This window comes from Phalacrocorax aristotelis, chromosome 3 (assembly GCF_949628215.1).
Source record: "Phalacrocorax aristotelis chromosome 3, bGulAri2.1, whole genome shotgun sequence".
In the NCBI taxonomy this organism is placed as follows: domain Eukaryota; kingdom Metazoa; phylum Chordata; class Aves; order Suliformes; family Phalacrocoracidae; genus Phalacrocorax; species Phalacrocorax aristotelis.
Genome location: NC_134278.1, coordinates 65,845,042 through 65,872,853, shown reverse-complemented (window position 1 = coordinate 65,872,853; position 27,812 = coordinate 65,845,042). Strand labels below are relative to the sequence as shown.

General features: G+C 37.5%; 1 long non-coding RNA gene across 1 annotated transcript in view; it reads right to left on the bottom strand.

Annotated features, from left to right (window-relative positions):
- LOC142055774 (uncharacterized) overlaps positions 1–26,439 on the bottom strand; it is a 38,385-nt gene extending 11,946 nt beyond the window's left edge. The window contains exons 1-2 of the long non-coding RNA XR_012660040.1: positions 26,236–26,439; positions 11,374–11,468 (exon numbers count right to left, since the gene is read on the bottom strand). This is a non-coding gene — a long non-coding RNA (uncharacterized LOC142055774). The remainder of the gene's footprint in view (positions 1–11,373; positions 11,469–26,235) is intronic.
- Between the last annotated feature and the right edge of the window lie 1,373 nt (positions 26,440–27,812).

The following is a 27,812-nucleotide window of genomic DNA, read 5'->3' as shown; positions in this document are numbered from 1 at the left end:
AATAGGACTAGGGGTTATTCTATGTCCCAGTCCACTCTGGGGTTCCTCTGAAATTAATGAAGCTTAACATTAAGCCTTACTCCAGGGAAAGAGCAAGCTAAAGTCCTGTAGAAGAGAGAAACAAACTGAAACATGAAGAAACATGAAGTTTGCTTTCAGTAGCTGCATAAGTTGAGTTTACTTCATACCTTCGTATAGTAAATTCCATTCCAACCTATTAAATACAGAGAAAAACAAGGAAAAAAGATCTGAGATGGAGGTGGTGACATGTTCATTAAAGTGACACTCCATCTCACTTTAAAATAAGTGTTAGGGTCGTCATGGGTCACCTTAGTGCTAGCAACTTATTTACACTGTCTGTCTGACCCCTCTGGGCAGAAGCCTAAAAGTGAAGCAAGTGGACTGAGATTTCCTCACTAAACCCATCCCAAGGTTGAATTCTTGTAACTATGCAAGACATGAACTGATTCCTTAATACAGATCAAAGGCTGCCAGGTCTTATGATAAAACTGAAAAGATAGCCCATGTTGGTACCTGCCCAAGTATATAGACCCACTTGCACCCCAGGGTAACTCCTGGTGGCATAAGTCCAACATTCCTGTTAGTCTCCGGGGGTAACATTAACTATCTGCCCTTATATATTATGCTGGCTCTTTCCCATTCTAACATTTACCCTTTGGTTCTCAGGGCTTGAAGCTTAACTTTAAGGGTGGCCCAGATGTTAACCCCGAACCCTCTCTGGCCTTCATTTCAACCTGGAGACCACTTCCATAGCCAGAGATCATAAAGTAGGCACAGGTCGTGCTGGCTGATTCTGCTCGTTGATCCTGTTCTAGCCCTAGTCGCAATTTGGCCCAGCATCCTCTTGCACCATCTGTTGTGTATTTATATGTCATATAGACAGGTGTATAAGTAAGTATATAAATTCACACCCATATTACATACATCTGTATAGGTGTATACACATTGTATACATGTATACAAATACACACCAAATATATACATATATATATAGATAAATACATGTATGTTTAGCTAGGCCACTAATGAATACCACTGTGGAGCTAAGATCTATTAAAAAAACAGATGACATCTGCCTATGCCAATGCTAATTTATACTAATTATACTATATCCATGGCTCAAATACACAAACCCCTCCTAGCCCCGCCACCCAAAATAGCCTCATGGTAGTCCTCCCTGGTACGGTAATCTGTGCAGGTTTCTCCTGCACGCTAGAATTCTGACAAGAGGAATAAAATCATACATGCAAGGTGCTCCTGGCAGGTTGGTTTGAGTTTTGTTTTTACAATCAGCAAATATGATGTGATTTTGAAAGTAACTAAAATGTTCATTATGTATCAAGGACATAGAAAGGCTCTTTAACTGGTGCCCTGAATGGCTTAAAATTGTACTGGCGCCTTCCTGCCTGCTTCTGTATCTTAAACTAAGCATGAATCACAAGTAAATTGCCAGTCTAATCAAATTCTACCTGAATATATGTTACATAGAGTTGCAGAAGATGTGCTATATCTTGAAAAATGGAAATATTTCAAGGTCTAATCAGATCACTTTAAGTGGAAAAGCAGTGATCACTAACGCCAAATGGAATTAGATTGTGGAAAGTACAGAATGTGTTATTAGATAAGGGCCGAGTGATCACTAGTATAAATTATTGATCACTACTTCCAAATTCCACTCTATGACTGACATCTCCTCCAGTGTTTCTAAGTACGGGTCAATTGTTATATGACTAACATCCCCTAACCTTATACTTTCAAAGTACATGCCAAGGTTTCTAAGAAAGAATCAGTGTGATAGATAAAGCCTGATTCATCACTCTTTATTTCCAGTCTTGGCAATGTATGGAATGTTATTGAGCTCAATGGCAAATAAGTAGGGTTTGTGCATAAAGCTATAATGATGATTAATATAAATGACAGATAACTATCTTAATTTCCAGTATGACTGTTCCAGAGCTGCAGGATCAAGCTGAGGGAGATGGCTGCAGAAGAAGCAGATAAAGAGTGATGTGATTTGAAAGAGCATCTGTAGTGAGGAACTAAATCTTCTTTCCCTGTCATAGGTACCTGGAGAGCTAAAACAGGAGGGTGAAGGTTGTGCATGTATGTCTGTGTTGGTGTATAGGGAAGACAGGCATAAGAAACAAGGATATTAGCAACACTGGGCTGAGACATCCCCTTGTTATGAAGGCTAACATCCTTCCTATTTCTTGGAAGGCTTTCAGAGACAACCAGGAAAGATACAGTTTACTCATACCAGAGAAAACTCAAAGCACCCAGTTCCCAGATATTTGGAAATACAGAATCCAAGCCCAGCAGCTGGTGGAGGTTTACCAGTGCCACAGAAATAAGTACTGACAGCACTGAGCAGATACGTAGAAGGAAGAGAAAAACCACAGACAGGCTCACAAAATATGGATCACTGGACTGATTTGCCTTCAGAGAATCAGTGCAAATCTGTATGTTCCACTTACACTGCAATTTATACTTCACAGTGCTTATTCTTCTAAGCCAGGTGCACACACCAGGTTTTTGGCTCACTTAACACTTTACTTTCCTGTGATTTTGAAGACTCTCCTCCTGACTAATCTATCATTTTTCTGTAAAACATTTTAAAAAATAATCCAGAATTCTTACGCAGCAACTTTGGACTGTCTCTGGGATGTATGGGCTTGAACGTTTTTGTGTGGAAACAAGAAAGGAGTGGAAAGAAATATGGGTAAAAAGAGAGGAAAAGTCAGTTGCTCTGAACAGCTTAGCTGCAGTCAAAACTAAGAAGTTCAAGTACCGTAAACAGCACAAAGTATATCTTTTGGTTTTTATACAGAAGTGTACTCCTCAAAGATTTCCAGCTCAATTTTCAAATAAAAAAGCTTTCAACAGAACTGTAATATTTGCAGTGCATTTTCTGCTGAACATTATGGAGTGTATGTCACACATATTATTTAGGTCAAAAGTATAATATTCAATTAAGCCCTTAGTCTGAATGTTTATATCTGTTATATTTGATCTGGGTTTTTTGGAGTGAAACAAAAATTGACATCGAAACAGGAGCTATTGCACACTAGCAGTACACATTTTTCACAATATTTTTGCCAAACCGAGTTGCTGGATCTATTGAAACTGATAGCACTGGTCTGGGAACTTGCTATCAATTCAGATTTGATAGGAAGGAAATCAATAGAGCTGTTGAAATTAATAGTGCCATTCTAAAGAATATGACCTGTTAACTAACCAACATTTAAATAATCACTCCTGGGCTCAATATAAAATTTCCATGGCTTTAAACAGTAGTTTGAGCAAATCCTTATTCATTAGCAGGTCAGATTTGTTAGATATGGTTTATTGATTCACAAATCAATGAAAGATGGTTTTGAAAAGGCAGCAGGGACTATTTATTAAAAGCTTTAGTTTAAACTCACAGAAGAGCTAACCAAGATAGCTAAAGATAAAACCTCTAGCATATAAACCATTCAGATCTGTAGGGAAGAGCACCATTTTTGCAAGTACATTATGCTTCTCTGCACCCAGCTGAGCTTCCTACTACACAAGCAAGAGTCCTGCTACGTAGCAGAAGTCAGAAGGAACATATGAGAACTTATCTACAGATGCAAAGAAGAATGCTTTTAAAATTCTTTAAAATAAGAGCGAAGAATTAAACCTGCAGAAATCTAATTGATCCCATGAAAAGAATAAGGTCAAGAAAAATACACTGTAAGGCATATACTTCAGAACAGTTCATCACCACTAAAAGTAAACAGATTTATGTCTCTTATTTTTCTCTTAAAATTCTTTTTGCAGTGTTGGTTCTAGATCAAATCAAAGAGCTTCATTCCATTTTCAAATTAATTCCCATTGTGTTCACCTTCTCAGCAATCCAATTTTTCCAGCACAAATGTGGAAGTGAATTTCAAGTAAGTATACACAGAAATGGGATTTTCAATTCACCCATGCAAATATTCACCCTGGCAGAGCATGCATGGTCATTCAGTCCAGAAATAGAAATTCTATCATGTGAGTTTCTGACCACCTACAACTAAGCAACACAATATAAACTTTGGCTGTTTGCATATCAACTACTCACAGAAAATGGTTTATGATTAATGGCTTCAAGCAATAAATATTGAAAAATGGCAGACAGAGTCCACTCAAAGAAAAAAGGAACCCTGACCTGAGCACAGCTATTTCAGAGAACACACACACAAAAAAGGATGCAGTCATATAAATGATTGACTTCAAATTTTTTCTGTGAGGGAGACAATTTTTTTCGATTTCAGATATGGTGATTCCAAGTGCAAAATTAATTCTTTCTGGTTATCCAAAAAAGAAAACCAAGTTTGCTTTGTCATTACTGACTGTTGCTTTACTTATTAAACTGTACATGGGAATGTTTTTCAGTACTTATCCACAGCATAATAAACTATAGAGAAGCTACGGAGCATGAATTTCTGGACATACATAAATTCTAAGTACTGTACTGTCTTTAACATACATTTCATCTGTTCTTTTGCATTTGATCTTCATTTCAAAATATTTTTTGCATGTATATATACTCTACTGTAACACAATAATGTTATGCAATTTTTTTCACATTTCTTTAATTTTTACAGTAAGAAGACAACTACAGTCCATATTGACTTCAAGAGGACTGTGGCTGTATTGCCTTTCAGGAAGTCAGGCCATAAAGACCTATTATCAGCAGGTTATTTTCTGCTGTTTGACTGTAGCAGCCACATTGTGGGATCTTTTTTTTCTTTTTATTCAGACACTTGGAATTGTTTGTTTCTGTTGGTAATGAGTCAGTGTTCCTAACTCATAAATGCTTCAAATTTTCTTATTTCAGAAAAATGACAGAATAACATGAAAGATGCTGTCACTTACTGTATTTTTCTGCAACCTCTGTGACATATCTCAAGTAAAGTAAAGAAACAGAACATTCATTTTTTCCCCCATCACTGAGAAGAAGAGACTGTGGTGGATTCAAACAGTTTTAACTCTTTAGTACCTAACAGCAGAAGTGAAGCAAACAGCTGAGTACTAAAAAAAGATTGGAAGGATGAGTCAGGCAGGCAGGAAGAAGAAATCAGAGATCCAGAACTGTTTCTACAACTAAAGGAGAGGGACTAACCGCCTCAGGGACTTCATAAAGTTGTCCAGAGTGCTTGGGAAGGAAGTGCTGCTGGACCCAGCCCAAATCATCATGCTCTGTATGAACACAGCAGGACAGCTCTCTAAACTGATTAAACTGGATTTTCTCTTTAACAAATAAACTGCAGGAAAAAAATGCCCCTCTCTCAGCACTAAGCTAAAGAGATGTGTTTTAGTTCTTCTACGAGCCTTAGCTACAGGATCACAGAGCTTCAGCTTAGTTCCTTATTACCACAAGCATTCCTTCAATGAATATAAAACCGGCTTAACAAGCTTCAAGTCAACAAAACTGGGACCAGAATGGCTAATACCTACTGTCTCCTCTCAGGAGTGAGTGACACAATAGTAGTGATCTTTTGTGACTGACTGAGCATGAATGTTATTTTCCCCAATGTGGCCTAATCTACCCTGTCAGACTTGCAGGGGGTAAACTAACATCAGTGGGAACCCTTCAGTTAAATCCCTGTGAACTATTCTTTAAATATCCCCCCACATGTCACCTTTTAGAAAGGCAATTTTGCTGCATAACAACACCCTCTGAAACTCTGGCATCTCAGTGCCAGATGAGGAACACCGTTTCAAGATATCAAGGCATGTAGGAGTAATGCAGCCCATCTCTGTTAAGGAAATCCCTTCTAAGTGGAATGAGGTGCAGACAGGAATTTCTAATGATAAATAGGACACGCTAATAGCAAGAGATCCTAGCTTGTCACTGGTATCTTAGCTGCTGCTGAAGCTGCTAATACTGACTTCTATACTCAGAAAAAGTTTCCAGAATCATCCACAGTGTCTAGATTTGGCCCACTGACTGAGGAAGAAAATATTTAAGGATTTCAGGACCAGGTCTATTCAATTGGACAGGCCCAGTGGACTTTCTGCTGCTCTAATTTCATTCTTAGGATTTCTATCAGGAAAGCAAAGGAAGCCTCAGCTGGCAAAAATTAAGATACTTGTGGGCTGAGGTATGCTAAAACCTGATTTACCTTTCAATTTTTTAAAACTTTACCTTTGAATTTTTACGCCCTTTTTTCTTGCAACTCACTGCATGGCCCCACATGCATCATGCTTACTGCTCTAATTAGAGTTACAGCAATCATAACCACTCCTGGCTCTGATCCTTTCCTACAAATCACCTTGTAATATGAATTAATGAACTGAAGGGTTAAGAACTCTTAATCCAGATTTCATTTCTTTTCTTCGCCTATAGCTTATGTGGCCAGCTAGCTGCTTGCAGTGACATATTGCATTATTTTCTGTCCACTGTTGCATGCTCTGCCCCCCAAAGGGAGTCCAGGCACTGCAAACCCAGACGTAGATCTCTTCAGCTTTCTATGTTTGTCACATCTTGGATGATTTTTGCTAACCAGCATTATTCTCTTACCACTCTTTTGCCATTAAGAAAAATTTAAGGTCAAGAAGCTGGTAAGTAATTCTTTCTTTTTTCCAAAGCCTGATTATTCCCAAAACAATTCATTGCTATTTTCGTGTAAGTAGATTTGTATTTAAGGGTACTTAATGCCTCATTTTAAAAGGGACACATAAAAATAAATATTTCTTTCCCCATTACAACTGTTCTTTCCACACTCTATTTTTCCCTCTTTCTATAAAGTAAGAAAAATAACATGTTTGTTTAAAATCTGATTTTTCAAGAAGGATTAAGAATATACGAAGTAAATAAAGATTAGACAACTTTGTCTTTTTTCTTTACTTATTTGTGGCATTTTTTTCATCAGCTTTTCCTGAAATTCCCATCAGCTTCTCCCATTCCAAGATCTACACACCCTTTTTTCTTTGGAAACTTCCTGTGAATACAGACTTAATTAGTAGACAGTATTCCCTAAGGGTGGATTTTATCAAGGGCCTTCCCAGGCCCTCTGGAGCTCTTCAGCCTTGAGTGAAGCTGAGCAATACTGGTGGAATGAAAACTGGGAGAACAAATTTCTTGAAGTGTCTCTAATCCCATTATATACTGCAGAGTATAGTCAGGTTAGTATCAAGAAGAGTGGCATGGAGATTTTCTCCCCTCTTTTATGGGACTGACTCACCAGTACAGAGTTCACCAAGTTCAGCCTCCCTGGACAGCTTAGATGTGGAAGGGATAAAAATATTTTCACTCAAAAATGTGAAGCACAATATGTTGAAATTTGGATATATGCATACACACTGTCATAAATAGAAAACATGCAAAAAGGAAAAGAACTAAGAGTACTGTGGGGGACCATTCACTGGCCTGAAAATTTAGCTCACCATGCAATGTTTACTCATGTTATAAACAACTATTCCCTAATAAGCGCTCTGGAGTTTCACTTCATTAGCTTTAGTGTTCAGTACTGTTTTGTACTTTGTGTTTCACATATTATCTTTGCACAATATAGAGCCAATACAATCCTCTTCAGACTGAAAGAGAAAACATGATACCTGTTAGTCAGGGGCTGAGAAGCTTCTCCATGAAAAACAGCTTTTGTGGTGCTCTGGTCTGAGTGCAACAGAGCCTGGAAGGGCAGTGTGTTGAAATACTGCCTTTGTTTCCCTCCCTCAACTGAGAAGCCCATGTCTGAAGACTGACAACTGTGCAACCTTTTTCTGCACGGCCTTGCAATGTTTATTGCTGGGATCCCACCTGAAGAGCAGGGTGAACAGCAGCTAAGTAATGAGGCAAAGTGCTCTCCAGAAATAACACGGGTAGTCAAACTGTTGTACTTTCCATTCACCAACAGTGCAAAGATTTATACTTTTTAAATCTGCTCCTGTAGCACTGCAGCTTTTCAGAGTGGAAGCATTGCTTTTAGGTGGGGATAGCCCACCTTCTTTGAAGGAAATGTAATTATTTCATTCATCTTCTAGGTTGAGAGTCACTGTTTCTTTTATTACCCCCAACACTTTCTGAGATCCCAAATAAGATATTTCTTCAGTGCAAACCACCTCTGCCCTCCAGGCCAGCACAGGATTTCTTAGACAAACAGCTCCATATATGCTAATGAAGATTCCTGCCTGGAAGTAGGGTTATAAAACTCAGAACCTCCCCTAGCTGCTTTCTTCCACCATTAAAAAAAAAAAAAAAAAAAGGAAGGCAAAACATGCCCTTGGGGCTTCAAGAACAGCTTATATTTATATTACCAAAGAAAAACCCCATGACAGGATAAAAGCCCTGCATGTTATTGCACAGGGAAAGTTAAATTGTGTTAAAAGTGATGGATGCAATGTAAAGCCTAAAAAAGTGCAGAATCCATTCTGGCATTTGGATATGCAGGTAGTTCTCAGGTGCAGCATAATGTGATTCCCCTTATTAATTGACTAATTTATGCATGACAGAAAACAGTCAATTATGCCTACAGGAACTTTTGCTAAGCCCTGCTCCTGCCTTCCTTTCTCACACTATCAGGTGAGACCTTTCAGTGTGGCTGGACCCTTGTCAAAAAAGGAGAAAGGATGGCACAGTGATTGCTCGGACTAACAGAGGGTCAGTTTCATGCTGAGAATACTTCTAGGACTCTGGAGCATCTAAGTTACACTTCTGCATTTTGGGGTCCTACCTCAATGTTCTTCTCACATGTGTTCATCTTAATTGTCACCACCAGGAAGGCAAAACACAACAGTAACACCGAAGATTTTCCCCTTATCTGAGGTAACCATCTCTCTTTGTAACCCCCTTTTTTTCTCCTGAAGCAGCACAAGACGGTAGCTGGGTGGAGGGATGCAAGGATCTAAGCCTCATCCTTTCTTAGGGATGCTCTACTGAAGTTTGGATTGGAAGCCTATTTATAAGTGCCTATACATTAAGGTTGTTAATACCCTGTACAGTGTTTCTTTAAAACAAACAAGAGCATCTTTTCCCTGCTACTACTCATGACTGAATAGTGTGAAAAACTAAATAACAGATCTTCCAATACTATACTCTTAGCTATGCTGATTCTCAGCTGAAAAGTCAACCATCAGTTGAAAGAACAGACACTCCCACTGAAAAGATGCAACAGCGAAGTATGTCAGGAAACAGGGAGGAAGGTGGGGGTGGGGCTGTTTATGAGACATATGTGAACCAAATGCCCAGACAAGCCTAGCCCACACAAAAAAAACCCTAGCTCTTCAGGTTTTCTCCTAGAGACTAAGACATGAAGCTAATCAGGAAAAATTCTCATCAGATTTTTCTCAGGACAGATGGATATAACACTATTAAAAATAAAAGAAAAAATAAATAAATAATTAGGAATAGCTGGCTCATTATACGCCTGTTGGGATGTCTGGTTATAATACCCCACACTTAGCCTGTTATATACTTTTACAGTTCTTACGATGAAAATGAAACCACTGGGTTTGGTGGTTTTTTCCTTTTCAGTGTTTAAGAATGACATTGCAAAGGCATGAAAGAAATCTCGTTCCAAATACAAACCCTCTGCAAATTCACTAGTTTGATGGTTGTTTGCAAACTTCCCCTTGAGAGGAATAAATCCTTGGTAACCAGATCACAAACCCTCCCACCCGGTCAGCTTAGCATTTGTTCCTGTTTAGGAGTGCAAGGGGAGCACCCAAGGAGTCTGGCTGGCAGGATGCCCTGGAGAGATAGTACTGCTTAGCACCAAGGTTTTAAAAGTAGCTTTGCAGACAGAAGATGAATCAGATAGAAACACTGTCACATAACAGCAGGAGAGTAACGTAAAGAAAGTCCTTGCATTGCATGCATTTATCCCTCAAAGGACAGCTAAGTGAAGTACAAAAGAGCTTATGTGCTCAAACATTTCTGCTTTTTCAACAGTATGAGTGGTTCTCACAGAAAATAGTGCCTCTTTCCACAAACCTGGCTGATGAACAAGAGAAGTCTGCTTCAACTGAATCAGCAAAAAGGAAGAAGGCAAAAGGAAGGAAAAACAAAACCAAACCAAACCTCAGTAACCATACTGCAAAGGCTTTTGTTAGTTTAGTAGATTGCCTATTTTAGATTTGGTTTTAATGTGCACAGATAATTTTCTGGTTCGTATTAAGAAGTAGGAAACAAGTTTCATTGTCAACAAACAGCCACCTTCCAACCAGGATGTGACAGCATCTTGAAATTAGACTCACTCTTGGTCCAAAATAAGTTTAGCAGAAGGAAGCAATTCTCTTGCATTTTTATCATTATGGAGGGTTTTTTGCAGTATATTGACAACAAAGTGACCATTTAGACTTATTCTACTGGTCTGGAATTTAGATGATGCTTCAATGGTTATTTTTGCTTACACAAGCTCTTGAAACATTGTCTTTGGTGTTTATGGGCCTGATTATCAAAAGAGCTGAGCAGATTTTGAAAATCTGGTCACCACATTTTACTTGGAGGCAGAAAGAGATTGATTGTGTGACTGAAAACATTTGCTTTTTTTGTTTTTTAATTGATACCAAACATTCATCATCACTAGGCACTGTACCTCGGACCTTTGGCATCAAACCACTGACCCCTCTATCTTTTGAAATAAGGAACCAATCTGTTGGCTTTATGTTAACAGTCTTTAGAAGGGGAACACTTTGTATGTATTGCTCACCTATATGGCATTTATGTCAACTGAAACTCCTAAAATTCTAACGCATAACCTTTGGACAATCAAAATTGAGAACTTTGTGCACAGACGAGTGGGTCACAGCCAAGCTCCATCTCTGAAAATACCCCTGGCTACCAAAATCCTGTTTACGCCTCAGGTAGAACTGCCTATGTCTGCCCATGTAGCTGCACATGCTTTAGAAAATACTGGCCTCAGCGAATACAGAGTGCTGCTTAGCCACTTCACTACTTCAGCTTTCATGCATGCATATGAAGGTATGAGCCTCACTAGAGCTCTACATGTTTTCATTTGCAACACAACATACTCTCTCTACACTTCACCAGAACAGTTATTTCTCGTCGCAGCTTTGCTCCCCAGTACAGGATAGAAGGAATCTGTTTTAACATCAGCAACAAACTGCCCCACCCATGGAGTGAGGTGCTCTCAGGTACTGGTGAGGGCTGCAGCATCAGAAAATAGCTGTCTCATGAGAGGACTGCTGAACTGTCTGGATCGACCCTGGAGTGGACCTAGAGGTAGGGCTAATACTAAGAAACAGAAAGGACAACAATACTTGGAGACTATAGCATCATGTTTCAGTAACAAACTGTTCTTGCAAGCAATCAACTTCCAACAGAGACAAAAGCTAGGACTGTGAGACAATAACCGAAATAGAGAATAAATATACTTTACTTACATGTTTCCACGTGGTGAGAAGAAAACAGTTTTCCCAAGAGCACAGAATATCGTTCAGCTCCATCCTCCAAAGACTTCTGAGAGTTCAAGGTTCATCTGATATGAAACATTTGTGATTAAAAGCAGGACAAACTGAGCTCATCTTCAGGTACAAAGACTGATAAGCCAGGAAACTTGGTTATACAGGGAAGCTATCCTTCACTGACTATACAAGGAAGCCAAGGGGATGATTTCTGGGTAAAATAAAATGAGATTAGACCTCACAAACATTGCCCAAATAGCAAAAAAAAAAAAATACTGTTCAATGGGTAAGTAAAGAGAGCTTTTACAGTGGAACTCTTTATTACAATAGGTATATTAGAGTGGACTTGTGCTGAGAGGCCTGTTGGACATTATAGAATTGAGCAGGTAAGAGCAGTATTGATTACAGAACAAGTGAGTCTGCTCATAGCATAGATCCTTATGTCTTAAAACTAAAGAAGTAGATTAACAGTAGACCATGTCTTCTATATCATAGCCTTCACTACGATTGCAGCAGGAGACAGACACAGGTTGGCCCACCAGAGCACTAAAATTTGCCCTTGTTTTGTAAGAAAATATGCCGCCACCCAGCTTCACAAAAATTAATCTTAGAATCGTAGAATGGTTTGGGTTGGAAAGGACCTTAAAGATCACCTAGCTCCAAGCCCCCTGCCATGGTTAGGGACACCTTCCACTAGACCACGTTGCTCAAAGCCCCACCCAACCTGGCCTTGAACAGTTCTAGGGATGGGGCATCCACAGCTTCTCTGGGCAACCTGTTCCAGTGCCTCACCACCCTCATAGTGAACTTCATTTACTGCACCTTTGTACAGGACAGGGTCAGCAGGGTTTACCAGTCACAGAGAAACGGTTGGATAATGAAGAACTGTCATCATACTGATGTACCACTTGTTTGCCCCTGCAATAACAATGATGATTTTCATCATAAAGGATGCTAGCTTTCCTTTGTGTCAACTGCTGGGATCCTTGGGATTCTCATCTGGATATAAATGCCACTAACTAGCCATTCTTCCTGAGAAAAGTTTGCTGCTTAAGAATTATTTTTATTGAAAAAATATGGCAAATGACACATGCATGCATGGGAATACAATACATCCCATTCCCTATCATAATTCATCAGGGTCAATTACCATTCTTGACATAAAACATGCATATTATCATCACTACGATCTTGAAATGTATGTTAACCCATGGGAACACACTAAATCATTTCTTAAAGAAATAATACACTATATTGTTTGTATGGTACAAATCTTTTAATAGAATTATAACCTAGTCCGTCTGTATTTTAGCACAGTGTTTCTGTTACTCCATAATCCTGGAGTGTGACATTCCGTGTCATGTATTAAATATTTACTTTTGACTTATTGGGCTCTCAATCTAATATAAAACACCTTTTGGGTCCACTTATCCTCTAATATAAAACAATATTATTTGCTAGGGGAAAGCATTCCATATTCCCAGGAGGATCTTAACAGCTGCCTGGCTTAAATCCAAAATCAAAATGAACAGCAAATAAAAAAATATTTTTTTCAGTGACCATTTTATTTCTGAGGGGAGTAGTATCATAGAGGGCATTATCTAGTATGACAAACAATCTTCTTGTATTGAGTTACACAAAAAATATCAGCCACATGGCTCACTGTTCTTCACAATATGCAAGAGAGTGACTACATCCTTCATTTTCCACCTAAATCATGAATTTCCCCAGGCGATCTCAGCACCAAGAGACTTTCATTCCAAACTATTTCAAAGTTGTCAAGGAATAATCTGACGCAAAAAGAGTAATTGAAAAGCATTTCAACAAATAATGGAGAAAGCTTTATTAATTAAGACAAACCTTTCCCTAATAATTTTTTCCCACCTCTCAGGCATGGCAGGTAAGCTTGGACTGCATCTGCAGACATAAGGAAAGCGGAGCATGTTTCTATGAATATTAGAGTGCTTGTTTTAATATGACTATGGAACCAGCTGGGCACACTTACATACACATTAGTGAATGGCTAGCAGATTTGATTACTTGGTACTGCCACGCACCAAAAAACATGACTAAACATTTTGAACCTAGCATTGAATGAACCTGCAACTTCAACAAACACCAAAGAGATGACAAAGGAAAGTGGTGGTGGGCTGTCTTTTCCAAACTTTTTCATCCATACCTTGGTCTGCCTTTTTGGCACAATATAGCAGTCAAAAAAAATTATGAAAAGCACATGAAGTAATTCTAACTTACAAGACCACAGACATCAGAGGCTTTTTTTTCAATCTCTTGGCCACAAGAAAGAGGATAACCCCCTCTATAATTCATAAGACTAGAAAAGCAGGTGAAAGGTCCACCCAGCTCAGTGTCTTGTGATTGTGAAGGGTCAATTGATACATCTGCTTCCTTGAACTTCCCATTCCTCCCTGACACCCTTACAAACCCACTCAGGTTTTCTCCTTTCCCCCCCATAAAGAGTCCTCAGCCATTTTATAGGAGCTGTTTCATGCCTTTGATCACCTTAGCCTGAAACCTTCATATTTCTTTTTTAATCTTCTTGAGATGATGGGACCAGAACTACACAGCCAATGTGAGATGCTGTCACATACTGAATTTTAACATAGGAGGGTCTTTGATTATGTTTTCCATTGCTTCCTTTTTAACCTTTTCTTTTTTTGCTACTAAATAATGAGCAGAAGTTTCTGAGGAGCTAACACCCAAATGGTTTTTGGAGTGGTAAATACTATTCTGATGCTTATAATTCCCATTTGCATCATTTGATATTTATTTAGATTTAAGTTTCTTTTTTTTAATTTTTAAATTTTATTTGCTGTTTTATACATTTCATTTTTTTCTTTCATTTTTCTGAAGGCCTTCTGCCACATTGTTGCAGAGTATTGAATATTATCAAATATCTGTCATCACAGCGTATGATCAGTATTTCTAGATCTTTCATTAATGTTTATCTGAGCATAACCCCTCACACAGATCCCTGTGGCACACGCTGGTGACCTGCAATAAGAAAACTGATTGTTATTTTGTTGTGTGGGGGTTTTTTTTGTTTCCAGTCTTTAACCAGATATTGATCTTTTTGAATACCCTTCTTCTTACGCTACATCAGCTTGCTTCTTTAAGAATGTTTGGTGAGAAGGTTTCATCTTTTGGAAACCGAGCTAAATGATATCTACTGGATATTCTTTCCTCTTCATACTTTGTGATTCCTAGAATGCCAGCTAGTACAATCTTTTATTCTCATGATTGTTAATTCCTTCAAAGAACTCCACTGGCTTAGTGAGGAATGATCTCCATTCACACTAGCAATGTCAGCTGTCTCTTCATAAAATTACATTTATCCATTTGTCCAGGAATTCTGTTCTTTAGTAGAGTTTTGTCAGTCTGTCTAGTATGAACATCAGGCTGAAGACAATTTTAAGCAACATGTTAGACCATACATTAATTGTTCAGTCATTTCATTCTTAAGCTGTTTGAGAAGCCTTGGTAAAGTAGCACCAGGTCCTGATGACATCTGACAATTTATTTTGTCCAGCTTGTTCTATAATATCTTCTGCTGACCCTTCTTTTTGGGACAGATCACCCAGTGCTTCTCCCATAAAGACTGTGGAATGGAAACCTTCTTAAGTTTAGCCATGGATCATACAGAGACCAAAAAAAAAAAAAAATTTCTTCTGATGTAGTCTCATCGTTTCTGAGTGTTTCTTTACTCCAATATGAGTATGAGGCCCTACAGAGTCTCTGGCAGGTTTCCTGCTACTGATGTGTTTGAAAGAATATTTATTGTGAGCTTGTTTGCATTTCCCAAGTGTTTTCTAAAAATGTTATCTACTTTGAACTGCCTCAGTGTTTTTATATTTTACATACCAGAGTTTGTGATTTTTTCTTTTTCTGTTTTGTCGGTTGTTGTGAGAAATTCTTTTATTTGAACACAGCTTGACCCTCACAAGGTCATTCTCTTACTTCTGGTAGCCTGCCACCTCCTGCTATAGAGCTTTCTTTAGCTTCCACCTAAAGTCTTTTAACAGGCAGTGTCTTCTGTGAGTCACCAGTGTTATATCTTCAAAATTTCCCCATCACCTGTGACTATTTTCTCCTTATAACTGCTCCTTTTAATTTACTTCCAGTAAGATTCCTCATTTTTGAGCTTTTTTTCCTTTTTTTCCCTTTCTATAACTTAGAAATGAGATCTGGAGACCAACATTTTTCTGAGAAGAGAAGGTAGGGAGGTGCAGAGCAAGGGCAGATCCCTGAAATATGAAAAAGAGAAAGGGACACATAGAGAAAGATCCATCAACAAGCTCTGAAAAGGGTATTCTGTAAATCAAATTACCAAGAAACTTTTCTGGTAAAAAAACTAGGATTCATATCCGTATGGGGCAAGGAAGGCAACACAGTGGCAAAGCTGAGAAGCGAGTACACATGTCAACGGGAAGCCCCGGGGGCTTGGAAGACTGAGGAGGAAAAGCAAAAGTAATACCAACTCTACTTTGGGAGATCAGGATAACTGCAGGACCTGCCCATGTGGAAAAGGCATGAGTGCTTCATACACAGAGATAGTCTGACATATGTTTTTTATATATAACATATGGTATGTGAGTGGACTGTAATTAAAGGGAACCACTCATGACTCAATATATGATCTCACATAAGTTCAATATGTAAAACATATGCTATTTAGGTATATATAGCAGTTTCATATAGCTTACATACATTTTTGTAATGCATCATGGGCAAGCATAATAGGAGACATTTGGGTGACTGTGGATGCAAAAGGAAGGGATTTTAAGCCAGAAGAAGACAGTATCCTGATGGAGTATACAATAGTGGGAAAGAAGGAAAGGCAGAAATTAAAATCAGTGGAATGGCATAGAGATAGTAAAACCACAGGGTGAGAGGAGGAAGAGGAAAAGGGGTACTCCTGTTTCCTAGCTGGGAGTACAAAAAGCCTATAGTGAGAAAAAGGCAGCTTGTGGAAGAATTTGCTATGTCAGATGGAAGAGACGAAGCATAAAGCAAATACAAAAAAATTATGGGCATGAGAAAATAAATTTAAAACAAAACAGTATCAGAAAACAAACAAAAAAATACAGTAGAAATGAAAGAAAAATAAATGTTAAAAACAGAGCAGCAAAAGAAACACTGAAAAAAAACCACAATAAGAAAGAAACAAGGAGTAGAGAAAAAGAAACAAGGAGTAGAGGAAAAGAAACAAAAAGCATTTGATTTTTTTATTGATAGCAATTAAATACATTAATACTGCTTGAAAACTAAAGTATAAATTTCTGTGTATTAACAAAGTAATATTAGACATTTTTTCTCAGCCTTTGTCACATCATGCCTCCTCCGGATGTTGAGATTATACATCATTAGGATCCATTCGGATGAAAGACACTATGTAAATTTAAACTTATTAGCATAGTAATTGTGACATTTTCACAAATGCATCATGATTCACTCTAATTTATTTGTTATTTGAAATGATTTGCCAACTAATTTCTGTAATTCTTGGTCTGCAGCTCACTCATAGTTCATTGTGAAGAACTGAAACTCATAATCCAGGCTATTTTGGTTGAAGAAATAATCACATGGTGTTTTTTTTGTTTGCTGATTGGAGGCCTGTGACTTTTAAAATATGCATTTTTGTCCATATATCTTCTTGATTATCAATTTAAAATCTGTTTGTAGCTAACAATTTATATTTTTCATGTAAAACCCTGTGCTCTAGAAAACACTCTGCCAGGAAACTTGTTTGTAAGAGTGGCTATTGATGGAAAGTGAATAAAATAGATCTATCTACAAAGTCAATAAAATTCATTTAAAATTGCAAATGAATGTTCACAGTATGTTTCTCCTAGCATTTGCCAGCTCTGGAAATAATCATGGCCTAGGTTACACCCAGAAACATGTGTGCACACCATATTTAAGCCAGACTTAGAATTCTCACTAATTTATGTGTGAAAAATGGAGTTGCTAACACTTCTAATGAGCTTGTTTTACAAAAGAGCAACATACTATTGTTATTCTGAAGAGAATAAATTGATAAGCCCTAGAACATCAGCAGCAAAAGTAGTTGGATCTGTGACTGTGAGTCTTTTTCTAAAATGTTGATTTGTTTGGATAAATTCAAGGTTTTATACAAGAGATGACTCATTAAACCTGAATTCTCAGTATTCCCCAAGCAATTTCTTTATTCTTAAAGAAAGGTTGTGTCAAATGCTGGGATGAAAACATTGCTCATGATTTCATCTCACTTAGAAATATTGTGTGCATTTCAGTTTGTATTGAAGAACTGTCTTTCCATCACACAGATCTTAATTTGAACCTATAATCAATCTCTAGTTCCTATAATGGCTAACCTCTGGTTCACATGGCACTCTGCCACATCAACTTATGTTTCACCTAGAGGGAGATGAATCACAGCATGGATACAGTAAAATGCATCCAGATGCAGATGTAGCTGGGATTTCTTAATTACAATCATGTAATGAATTATTGGTCATGTACCTCCCATGTCAGATTTTTGGTCCCCATAGCCATGGTCTTATGTTCATTTGATGATACAGGTCTTTTACTCCACTTTCTTAATACTTTCTGTCAATGAGTGCAGTTCTTGTTAGGCAAGGAGTTTTTGTATGGTCAAAGATCTGAAATACCCAGGTTTTGTTGAGAATTTGAAATTAAACTGACGCTGTCAGTGACCTTTAACAATTGTTTATTTAAGCAAAACCTCCACACTACTTATATGTTTGCTGTCAATCTCTGTTCCCCCCAAAGCTATAGAATAAAGTGGCAAGCTTTCCTGCAAGCAGATAATAATAATATAATAATATAGATTCTTGCAAGCAGAATCCTGTGCTTTCCAAAGGTGGGCATGATAGTTTTAAGTTTGCTCCAAGAATAATGAAGACAGGATAATTTCTAATTCCATTATTTCATTTCATGTTAACTTGATGCTTGTAGAAAGTGATAGAATAATTGTCTATGGGAATTAGTTACTGCCTTCATCATCTGTAAAGTTAGAGCAGCAGCAAGAGGAGTTACTAACACTTTCCCTGAAAAAAGCCTCAATCCTCATTTTGAGGATCCACAAGAAAAATCAGTCGTCCACTCTCCTGTTCCTCTCTTAGATTCCTAACAAATGGTAACTGTCATGATTTTGAATAGGTAACACACTGTGGGCTTGGATACACAGCCGCTCAATCCATATGTGTAAGATAGTGTTTAGATTAGAGAGCAGATGTTCTAGACATTTAGACAGCCATACTGTAGAAGTGCAGGATATTTCTGTATTGCCTGTCCGTTCTGTAGCACATACAAAGATTCTTCTATTGTTGCCTGCACATTAGGGAATTACATTCCACTGGAATGATAATCAGTCAACTAAGCAACTAATCAAATGCAAAATGCACTGTATACTGGACATTCGAGAACAAAATTATTAAAATAAGAAAGGGTTAAAGCTGTGAATGAAATTATATCCTGTCTAAATCAGCGTTAGTAATTCGTACTGAAAATGGAAGATGTAATGAGACGTTTTAAACAGCAGCTACTTAATTTGTGATGAGAGTAGGAATGGACTCTGAGGTATATGAAAAATAACACTTTTTTCTGCTAAAATGTTTTTGGTTTTTAGCTCTAATTATAGTCTCCTAGGAGTATAAATTGGGCAATTTAAAATACTTAGAGGTTCTCCATAGAGCATCAATAAACTTCAATAAACTTCAGCTGAATTTCAAGAAAATCAAGATGTGTTTTGAGCAAACTTGATTCAAGTTATGGAAACTATTAAAATTGTACAGTTTAAAATTATTCTAGTCACTAAACATTACAAAAATACTGTTGCCAGTTTGATTCCATTTTAAGAACTTGGTACTCTTCAGTTTTACATTGAAGAAAAACTCTGTGGGTGAAACAAAACCAGAAACAAAATTATTGACGTGAAGGCAATCTGTTGAATCTCAGACTCCCATCAGCATCTCTGAAATCAAACATCGTATTCGGAAAGAAGAGGAAGAAGAAACAGCACAGTTGCAGTTTAATACTATAAAAGCTTTTTTTATAGTTTTCCTTTCAAATCTATCATTTTTTTCTAACATTTAATTGGCTAGATATAAAAAATGTCAAACATCTATTACAGAACTTAACTTAGTACTTAAGCGTATCTATTTAGACCTTCATATCTGTTCCTAAGCCCCCCACACTCGTAGATGCAAAGAGAATTTAAAATCTGGGAAAAAACCTTGAGGGCCATGTCATGTGACTAATTCAAAACACATTCAAAATAGATAAAGGGGGGGCAGAGCTAAGAATCTAAATCCACACAAAAAAAAATTACAAAGAAAGTATGTGGGCAACTTCCACTTGTGGTGGACAATACTATTTTCAAAGACTATACTTACTACACAGTAAATTAATTCAACTTTGGTGTTAAATGGTGGTCTTCTGTTTTTATTGGTGTGATTTGTATGCAGGCTTCCCACACATATCTAATACTCTATACTTCATATTGCACTGTGCTTTTCTATTCTTTTAGGCAAAATTGTAATTCAGACTTATGGCTTTTCCTAGGTTCCATGCAATTCCTCTGCTCCTGAAAGGTCAGCTAACTGTACTAAGGGGAAAGACGCTTCCACTTGCAGGCAATAGGCATGCACCATCCTCTCACGGGCTCAGCCCTGTATCATCCCTACTAGCCTTCAACATTTCTTTGAAGAGCTTCCCAAACATGGTCAATTTGGTCACTGCCTTTAATCTCAGCAAATATCCACCAGGACTGAGAAAACTTTTCAGACATATTTCAGCTGATCAACACTCAGCCCAGGTACAAAATTCTTCTACTCAAGTTTAGGTAGCTGCTATGAAGATACCTGCATGTGAGCTAGTCATCCTGGATTCTCTTTATAATTAACAGAGAGGGTAAAGTCACTTTCAGATTTATGGTTTTGAATGTTCTGAAGTGTTCACATTAGAATAAGTTAAACCTTATGTCAGAAATGCCTAAGAGGCATAAAAGAGGAAGAAGTTTGAGCAGAATAGAAGGACCATTGGAAGAGTTTTTTCTGGCAGACAGAGAATTTTCAAGTATCAGCATGTGGGAAAGTGGGAAGGTGGCAACAAAGGAAGGAAATGTTAAAGGTAAGAAGGAAATCTACTATTCAAAGAAGGCTAGTCAGAATATATGAAGGTATGTACAACACTGAAATTCCTGGATTCCTCAATGATCTATATTCAAGTGTGTTAAGAAAACTGATGTATTCCTCTGTTTTGTCTAGTTCTTTTCTTTCTGGATTTTTCTTTTCACTAACTAAAATGTAGGTGGCTCCGCAAAGCTACTAGGTCCGTCTGTTTTCACCATCAAATGTCAAAAAAGCAATGAGCTGTAAGCCAGAGCTGTGACAGAGTGAACTGGGAATCTGGGAACTTTTAGATACCAGCTAGTCTTGGACAGCTGAAGCTCTGAATTCCCATTTCTATAAGCTGGGGAAAGAGCCTTTGTCTAGAAAGTGTGCAAAAGAGGCCATGAAAACCTTGAAACTGGAATGTCCACGTAAGATAATGACATATGAACCTAGAAAAGAATGTTCAAACCCAGTGCCTAAAACTACCAAGTATTTAGCTGAAGTGCTTCACCAGAATTTACTTTGCAGAGTGTTTGATCTTGTGCCAAGGTAACCTTCATTCTCCTCCAAGTGCTCCTTCACAAATCTAAGTTTGTAGAAGAGGATTTAGGTTATGACAGTAGAGCATTTACAAAAAAAAAAAAACAACAACCCAATATAATCTGATAAGAAAAATTCCCATTCACTTAACAGTACTGTTAGGTTCCTCTGCCTTGAAACATTTATTCTAATTTTAATAGGCCACAGCTCAAACACAGTGGCCTGCTCAGCCAATAAGAGAGAATTCTGCAGAGCGGAACAAAGTATTTAGCTGTCTATGGGAAAAAAATAAAGAAAAAAATAAAGAAAAAAATTAGGTAATGTAAAGGAAACTAAAAATATTTTTGCACCTCAAGGAAATAGTCTGCAATTGTGAGCATAATTAAAGTCTGGAATTAACAGTTTTTCCTAGGAAGTAAGAGAAATCTCATTATTTTAATAACCTGAATTGGGCGATATGCTGTAGGTAATAATATTGGCGTAGCAGAAAAATGGACAAAATGGCCTTATGCTGTTGTTAATATCTAATTTACATGACCCTAAGAGCTAGATGCTTGGTCAACATGAATTTGCATAGCTCCATTGAACTCAATGGACCCTTCAAGAGCTAGAGGCAAAGAGGTGCCCTCATACGTACAGCAATTGGAGATTTATTAATTATGGAACAAGTTCTTACACCTCCACTTGAATGGGACACCATCCTATTTCTTTTGCAGCTCTTGAGCTCTTCAGTGTAAAGATATTTTAAGCTGGCCTTAATTCGATTCTAAAGTTTTAACAATTTTTTTCAGAAACGCTAATTCAGTTCTTGAATTCAGTCTATAAAGAATTAGAACATTTGCTCTTGACACACCATACCTACATGATTACGCATGTAAGTAAAGACTCAGAATCTTAACTCTTGTGTCAAAATATACAAAATGCAAGTGCTAGATTAAGAGCACGTGTGAATACCATCACAGAAGCTGATCACACATTTTCCTTTCAACACTCTTTTTTTTCTATATTTAGCATTAAGCAATAGTAATATACATTAAATGATTCTGAGCCTTTGCAGGTGCAATTAAGTGAATAAACACAAAAAGAACAGAGAACATGTACATCTGTAGCAATGACATAATTATTTACCTTTCAGATATTGAGCAAATGTATATTTGTGCTGATCAGTACACTTCACTATTTTTTCTTATGTTGCAAGTTTAGCAAGCAACAACAGTCTTAGTCAAAATCTTAACTTATGTGTAATTTTCACAAAATGAGCCAAAAACTGTGTTTAATACAACAACAGCTTCAGAGGAATCTAGTAAAAAGATTTATTTAAAAAAAGACATAATTAAATTTTAGACAGGGGAAAAGAAAGAAAGTATGTGTGTGAAGGGAGGTTGTTGTTCCAGGCAGACTCCTACAGAATGTTTAAGGGCTTAAATTAACAATGATATTATAGAAAGAGAAGGAGAAAGGTAGAATGTAGAAGTCCAGAGATGCATTTCGCACCAAAGCAGAAGAATTACCTAAAAGGCAAGGAAGTAGCCCTTATATAATTCAACAAACCTTAATAATTAATTTTAAAACAAAAAACCTACTAGTTCTTAGCACTCCTTTATATGAAAATATTAATTCCAACTGTAAATAGTGATCAACAGATCATTAAGGCTGTAAGGTTTTTAATGATTTCTCCAAAGAATCAAGATTAGTCACATTCCACTCACTTCTGGCAGTACTGTCTTTACTGGGGAAGAGCCTTTGGCTAGCAGCAGCTACTCCTAAGCCTCTGGCTTCAGCAAGTGTCCTGGCTCTGAGCTATCTGATTTTCCAAAGCTTGTCCTGTTGAAAAGCTGTGCTACCCTCCAAACCTTTAAAACAAGCACATGCCACCACAGTGCAAAGGCTGTTGATTAATGCTTGTAAGGGCTTGCAAACATTAAATGTTTACATTTAGTAAATTACATACAGAGCTATCTGGGCCTTGGAAGCCAAAAGGCCCTTCAACTCCCAGCTTGCTTGGATGGTTGTTATACCTCCAAGGCCCAATTTTGCAAGGCTGCCCATGCAAACTGGTGACACTTGTGAGCAGAGTTTGCGTGGACACATGTTGCTTATCTTGGAAACAAGTAATTTATGGTTCCAGAAGGGCTGAGAAAAAGAGATGCAATACTTAAGCTTCTGATTGACATCATCACATTCTAATTCCTTCACTCTAACTTTGCAATATATTTCCTACATGATTTGCTTGATTGATCTGAGGTATTCTATTTCAAATTTATTCAATACAATTATTTTTGACACTGTGTTGTCCTTGACTTTTAACCACTCCAGTGCAAAAGTCTTTTCAACACTATTTTGTGCGTGCATGTGTGTGCGTGTATGTGTACCTGGTTTTGCCTAGAATATCATCACCATTACAGAAAATGGACTATATCTTTCTGTAGCTAAATCTATTTCCATATGATCATGACTTGTGTCAAAAGCCTCTTTTAATGAAAAGCATTATAATTTGCTTTAATTTGGCACTGAAAAAATCTCACCAGTTTTCTTTCTAAAGAAAGGATATACTTCTTGGCCTTGTTTTCAGAAAAAAAGGACTTAAAAAGCACAGACAAAAAATAATTATAACTGCATATATTTCAAATCCATCATTGATTTTCCACAGCAGAAAAACTGCAGAGTTCATCTCCATATCATAGATGTCAGTCATGTTGCTCAAAGCAGATCTAGAAAGTGCTTGTATAGTATGATGTCAGCAGCAGAATTTAGTTAAGGCAACGTTTATGGGTGCGATTAATTAGACCCAGGCATCAAACTAATTCCACTATAAGTGCCTGCCCATATGGCATTTACCACATAGCTAGTATGAGAAATGGGAAGCTTTGTACCAGGGCTGGAACAGCACATGACACAGACAATAATTGTCCAGAAACTAGTTCCCCCTTTTTATCCCTTTGCTCAAGTAACCACATCTAGAAGGAAGTTCTGACAATACATAAGGCTAAATGGGGGACCCAGGGACTGACAGATCCAGCCTTCAGTAATTGAACATCATTGCTGCTTGTATGATTTGACCTCGTATTTCCTTGAAGCAATTATTCCTCATTGCTTCTCTATATAGACAGTCCTGTTGAATACAAAGGCCAGTGTTATACTGTGGGGTTTGGGAGTGCCCTGTTGTGGGTGAAAGGGGGTAAATACCAGCCCTCTCCTCTTTCTTATCACAACCCCAGGTTTCTATGCAAGGACACCTAAGACCAAGCAGGAAGGAAGCTTTGGTACACTTTGGTGCATCCATGTTGAGGTAACGGGGGGAACCAGATTTTCAGCACTACACAGAATACCTATCACACAATATAAACATGCCTGACCTGTGACTTTGCAAATGGATGAAATTAACCTACAAAGAATAATAAAGGAATCTTAAAGGAAGATCTTGTGGAACCAGTATGGTGCTCTAAAACCTAAAATCCCACTTTTCAAAGTTGTTCCCTTCTAGATATAGCTGCACTCTTTATCCATTAAAACACAGCTTCATTGGTCATACTGGACAGGCACACAGCAGTTCATGCAGGGAGGTGCATGCAACTTAAGTTGTACTGAAATGGACTGCTTGTGGTTGATCAAGGTGAAAAAACTGGACTGTCTTCTCTCCTCATCACACATAGCTTCTTGCTCAAACACATTAAAAAAGCCGAGAGCTGATGCTCTGAGCAAAGCATCCATGCTTTCCTATTTTAAACATCAGTGGAATATCATGACTCAAAATAGGAGATGACCTGAAAAGTTCAGAAAATTCCTCAGTCCTTCACAGTTAAGATATTACAGTTCAAGAACTTGATACAATTCTCTTAAAGACCAGAAATCAGAAAACTTTAATGCAGCTTGCCCACCCTAAGTGCCTGCTTCCCAACTAAACAAGTCCTTTTCCAGGAGATTCTTTGAGCTGGAGGTCTGTTTCTGAACTATATATAGGGATCCTATCCCACTGCAATATTTGGAATCACATGTGGAAACCAGCTGAAACAGCTGTCTCATATTTTAAAGCCAGGCTATTAATATTTGTTAAGTGCCCATCAGCATGTAGGCATTCATCCCTTTCACAAATCTGTATCTTCAGAGCTTTATAACACAAGCAAAAATAAATATTCTATGAAACGTCTTGGCATGGAACATTATTTCCAAATACCATATTCTGCACAACCTTAAGCATGTCTGCACAGGGAAATTGCCTATTACAACTACAGCAGAATAAGCTCTCCCTATAAGCTCTACCAGAAAAACTATTCAGTGAATATTGCACTCCAGAATAAAAGTGACTTAATATCAAAATAATTATTCCACTGAGATGTATTTTGCCGTTGGTACGCTGGACAATTTCCTGTTCCCAATTTTTCTGTTACAACGGGAATACCTAACTGGAGGTTTTAATCACATACTAAAAATAGAAAAAAGTCCAACATTGTCTGTGTTACCATTACACTTCTGTTAAAATGCATGTTACTCGTTTGTTCAAATATGGTCCAATTCATGTGATATTATTAATTATTTCTACAGTGACAGAGATCCTGCAAATTAACAATCAGTTACTGCGCATCTGTAGCAAATATTGCAGATTAATTTGTTAGAAGGATTTTGTTCACAACATTGCTATGCTTTCTAACAAAGTGGATCTACCTTTTAGTCTCTTGCTTCAACAAAATTACTACAAATACATAAATAAAAGGTTTTATTCAGAAAACTGGAAAGTCTGCAGGTTGCTCCAGTCAGACACGATAATGTTTGTTTCAATTTAAAGGCTTTATTTGCTAAGAGACCACATACAGGCATTCACTAAAAAACATTCCTACATTAAAAAAAAAACTTTTGTGTGAAATATTTTTAAAGTCCAAACAAATGTGACTAAATATTTCTTTCACACATTTGTGCTAGAAGTGCTAAAATTCAAAGGGAGTTCAAGGTTTGGGTCACATCATACTTTTCTCTTACTCTTCCCTTTCCCCATCCCAGCCTTCTCACCCCACTGTAGGACAACACAAGCTAAATGAGGACTGATGACTTTACGTTGTATTTCCTGCCTTTTTTCAGCTTCATATCAGATGTTTATCATAATTCAAACATTTAGTATGGAACTTAATCATTTGAGTCATGTAAATATCTATGATTGAGACTTTTCACATACCTATAATCTGAAGTAGTTTATGCAGCGTAAGTTTAAACAACTGAAGAGCTTTTGTCTTCCACCATTTCCTTTAAGGCATCTGTCAGACATGTTGACACAATGGGGATCTGACCCATGCTGAACTAATATTGGCCTTAAGTGGTGACTTGAGGCCAAACTGACAAAAGGAGAAGAGGAAGAAAAATTTCTGAGGAAAGTCCAGTTTCCATGAAGTTCAATACTGGGCTCCTTGTCTGAAAAATAAACCAAAGAGAGAGAGTTTGATTAGATGACATATGTACAGATCCTTTATATGTAACGTCGAAATGATCTTAACAAGCGTCATCATATCCTTATACCTAACATCCCCAAAAAGTCAGTTGCATTTAATCAGTGAGAAGAATTTTTTTACTCACATTGAAAAGATTTGAGGGGAAAAACCCAACCCTAGAAAAGGGGCAGAGGGTTAAATAAGAAAGAGATTGAGCAAGTGCAGCTTTATTTCAGAGAAAGGATATCAAAAGATAGTATAAATTCCATATTTGATCTAAAGAAGTTTTTGTATATTTGTGGGCTTTAGTAGCACCCAAAAAGAGATACAGAAGATCAGTCCTGAGCTACTATGAAGTCCAGGTCTCCTTTGTGTATAGCCATTAACCCTCATCTAAATCTGGGAAATTGAGACTTCTCTTCAATAACTGAGGAAGTCAAGTCATTCCCAAAGAGAACTGCCAGAGGATTACTGCTCACCCTGGAGGAGAGATATGAAGCCCCAGCCTTTTTGTTTCTAGTAGAGCTTGAACCAAATCTAAAATGATTAAGTAGGAATCACTAATTGCCATGCTATTAGCCAGCACTCCCTGCAAACCAAGCAGAGGTACAAAGCTCAGGGTTAAAACTCAGAAAAGGGATCAGAATTGTTATCATTATGAGTCATACAATCATCATATAGTCACAAAATGAATATTTTTGGTATTGATGTTATAAGTATTCTAGCAAAATGTAATTAATTTCTCTTCTTGAAGCTCAATTTTTGTGTGTGTCGTCTGTGTAATATCAAAATATTTATCAGACCACTGATGTTGGAGACTGACTCTGCACCTTATGTTAGTACTCAGGTAGGAGTACAGAAACTCAGCTTTCAGGCCTGAAGCTAATGATACAATATTTTAGGGAAAGAGTTCCAGAGTGTATTTTTTGTGAGATGAAAAATTGGATACCAGAAGTATGATAAGAGAGAGTATTATCATGTGAACTTTGACATGGAAAAGCAATAAAACAGGTATCTACAAGCTCCTTGCTGCAGAAATTTTGGAAGTTATTCTGATGCCTTTCAACAGAAACTTGAGTATGTATGCAGTTTTAAGCACCTATGAAAAGGCGAGGGGGAGGAGGGTAGGTGTTGAATACCACTAGCATTTAAATGTCAACCCTGGCTGCCTGAAGAGGTATTTATGTGCCTAAACTCTCCTTGTGAATCTAGGTCTTTAATGTTTAATGTGGATGTTACTGATTGCTAGAGTGAGATGAATAATTCACAATTAGCAATGTATTCATCCAGCCTAGCTTTTTCTGCTTGCAGAATGTGCAAAAGTAGA